General features: G+C 35.2%; 1 long non-coding RNA gene across 1 annotated transcript; it reads left to right on the top strand.

Annotated features, from left to right (window-relative positions):
- The first annotated feature begins 810 nt into the window (after window positions 1–810).
- LOC131007205 (uncharacterized) lies at window positions 811–2321 on the top strand. The gene is made up of 3 exons (XR_009095968.1): window positions 811–891; window positions 1717–1782; window positions 1963–2321. It is a non-coding gene; the product is annotated as an uncharacterized LOC131007205 (long non-coding RNA).
- The last annotated feature ends 1203 nt before the right edge of the window (window positions 2322–3524 follow it).

Below are 3524 nucleotides of genomic sequence, written 5' to 3'. Positions count from 1 at the left end.
TGGCTTGTGGCTTGAAACTAGTGCTCTTGTGTGTTTTGACTTTGAAGCAATACTCCTATCTTATATTATGCATATGTTTTATTGGATGTGGTGCAAGCTTGATGACCTTTGAGTGTGATGTTTATTCTTCATTATATGTTTTGTTGGGATAGCTGCAGGGTACGTAAGAGTGAAGCTTTGATATGGCTGCAGCTACGGCAGCTGCATCTTCTGCTAGTGTACGGTATGCACCAGAGGACCCTTCGCTTCCAAAACCATGGAGAGGACTGGTTGATGGTAGGACTGGAAATCTTTACTTCTGGAACCCCGTGACCAATGTAACCCAGTACGAGAGACCTGTTGCCTCCTCGGGTATAAGCTCGGAACAGTCTAACAATGCTTTGGGTTCATCTGCTGCTGAAAAGGACCCACAGTGCCGTGGATCTCATGATGAAGGCAGATATAGCAATGCTGGTTCAGCAAAGTACACTTCTGATCCAGAAATTGACCAGGTGCTTCAAGTTGTTCTCTCATAAATAGACTCAGAAACAGAAAGTTCTCTTATCCAATTTACATAGATCTTCTCTATTTTCTTGAGCATATGGAGCTGCATATTATATCTCCTGCATTGTTTTGGAGTAATTTAAGAGCTTTTCTTTGCATTTTTTATGCATGTGATTTAACCTATAATGCTTGATGTATAATTTGTCTGTGTGTATTTTATAAGAGGCTGACAGTGTATAGCTTCATTTACATGCTACTGTGTTATAGTCTGCCAGAAACAGACCTGATTATTCACAGAGTGATCCAGATGTGGCAAAAAATGCTGTGCATAAACCCATTGAATATAAAGGCCCAGAAACTGGGTTGTCTGTGGAGGCATATTGTCGTCGTCATGAAATTTCTGTAACTGTAAGCGTTCATCTATTCTGTTTATGTATTATTTGTGTACTAAATTTTTGCAGAAGTGACGTTCATCTTGGGACCAATACTCAATTGAGAATTTGAGATAGATGACTCATGACTCCTAGCCTCTACCAACTTACCTCCAATCTGGCTCCATCTAACTCCGAATTTGTGCTTAATCAAGAATTGAACCAATATTGTTTGTTGGATTTTGATCAGAGATGCAATGTCTAGCCTCTACCAACTTACCTCCAATCTGGCTCCATCTAACTCCGAATTTGTGCTTAATCAAGAATTGAACCAATATAGTTTGTTGGATTTTGATCAGAGATGCAATGTCTTGGCAACTAGGGAATAATGATATTTATTGTAGCCACATAGTCCAAGACCTCTTATGACTGACCTCATGCTTAGTAAAGCTTGGCAATCTTTTATAATGATAATTTTTGTATAACTGAGCTATTTACAGTTCAGATTTTGCTGTTTGCAAACTTTTGAAACCTAATTTTATTTTTGAAATGTATCATTTGAGACAGCACAAGAAGAGGCATAGATATTATTCTAGTTATGGTGTTTCCTTTAAGACGTTCTTGCAGAGTTCTTTCGATCTTCAGTTTTTCTTTTACCATGTCTACATAATCAGATGAGGTCCAAACCTGTTTAATTTTTAGTTTCAAGTTCCTTTGTCAGTGAACTTAGTCCTTTCTGATAATATAGTCTGTCTTTTCTGGTTATCCCTGTGTAAGTTACTTTCCTTTGTTTATTTTGATTATTAATTGTTATATTATTTATCAATAAATCTGAATTTATTGGTTGTATTCAATTGGCTAGGGAGGAAATGTCCCGCCTTTCATGTCATTTCAATCCACTGGTTTTCCTTCAGAGATATTAAGAGAGGTATGGGAACCACTTTTATCTCAAGAATTACATAGACAGATGCTCTTATGAATCTGAATTGTTGATCAAATGATTTTTTTTTTTTTTTTTAATGTTGAAGTGCAACTTGATATCCAATGAGGAGTTTTAGAACTCATGACTCATGAGTACACTATTTTTCATTTAAACTTTCTGTTGCAGGTGCGATATTTGCTCCAGAGAGGAGCCAAATGTCGTACACTGTGTCACCCTGCTTTTGGGACTTGCTTATTATTGGAGTGCTCTTACAGGTCCTTCAATTCATGTGAAGGGCTTCTTGACTCACACTGAGGACTTGCCTTCTTGGTGATTTATAAACTGGCCTCTGGTCAGAAGAGAAGAAGAATCATACTCTCACTCTTGCTCACATCAGCAAATAGTGCCTGATAACGCTAGAGGATGAGGCTTCTTCTTTTCTTGGAAACTTGCATAAGTTCATGACAAGCCAGTCCTATTTGGAGCAGTAGTGCACTACATCTGCTTATACAGATCCTTAATTTTCTTTTCTTCTTTTTGTTCCCCTTATCTCTGTTTCTCGCCCTCTCTCTTCCCCCATCACAATTCCCAGGCACAACAAGCTGCTCGCCCTCTATGTTGCTTCTCACTACAAGAATTCGCCAAATGATTGTATCAATTCATTTGTTTACCATTGTTACTACTATCGGTATATTTACTCTTCATCCCACAGGTCCAGTTGATGAGTCCAAAAATCATCTTCCTGATATTTTGTGTGTTATTCAGGTATGTCATTCTAATTGGTGATCTAATAAGTTGCTAGTTCGTTTCTTGCCTATTAGGTGATATAACCAAACTATCTGAAATAAAAATCATATTTCAATATATACTAAATAAATGTGCTTGAACTTCATATTAACTTATTGTGTTAGCTAGAAAATCTGGGAATGGTTTTTAGATCAACACTTTGTTTTATGTCTTGAGTGATAACTTTGAAATTCTCACTAGCCTGTATCTTTCATCTGGTCGATGAAGACATTTATCATTGACTGACCTTGACCTGAACTGGTTCTTGAAAAAGCTAATTACTTTGTCCTTTTTCATTTCAGTATATGCTCTGAAGGTTCGTTGCTGTCTTTACTTGTATGCCCATTTTTTTTCCTTTTTGGATTATTTCCACCTCTTTTGTTTGTCACTTTAATAATTCTGAAGGTAGAGGTCATTCTTCATTTTTCACTAAATCTCTATTGCAGATTACTTTCACGAGGAAGAAGGATTTCAGGAAAGAGCAACTAGTTCTTGAGGACTTAGTGCTAGAATACATAGTATGATAGATTTTTGTTTTAGCTATAAGATAGTTGGTACTTTCAATTTTGAATCGAATATGCAATGATGATGTATACTTGATACTTGGTTCATTTGGATGGTAATGTATGAATATTTTGGATGATATATAAAATTGTTATTGTTGATTTTATCATTTTGTCGTTTTATAAAAATTGCAAAATTTAAAAATATACTACAATTATAAAAAGTGCAAAAAAACTGTTATAAAAGGTGCAAAAAATCGTTATGTATTCTAATCAAAGATAACGGTTAAAATCGTTATAAAAACTGCAAAAATCGTTATAAAAAGTGCAAAAAATCGTTATAAAAAGTGCAAAAAACTGTTATGTATTCTATCAAAGATAACGGTTAAAACCGTTATAAAAAGTGCAAAAAACTGTTAACTATGATAAAAAAAAAAAAATTAATACATAACGGAAAAA

The sequence above is a fragment of the Salvia miltiorrhiza genome, chromosome 1 (genome assembly GCF_028751815.1).
Source record: "Salvia miltiorrhiza cultivar Shanhuang (shh) chromosome 1, IMPLAD_Smil_shh, whole genome shotgun sequence".
Taxonomy (NCBI): Eukaryota; Viridiplantae; Streptophyta; class Magnoliopsida; order Lamiales; family Lamiaceae; genus Salvia; species Salvia miltiorrhiza.
Note: the sequence above shows the minus strand (reverse complement) of the source record. Positions and strands in the feature narration are given on the sequence as shown.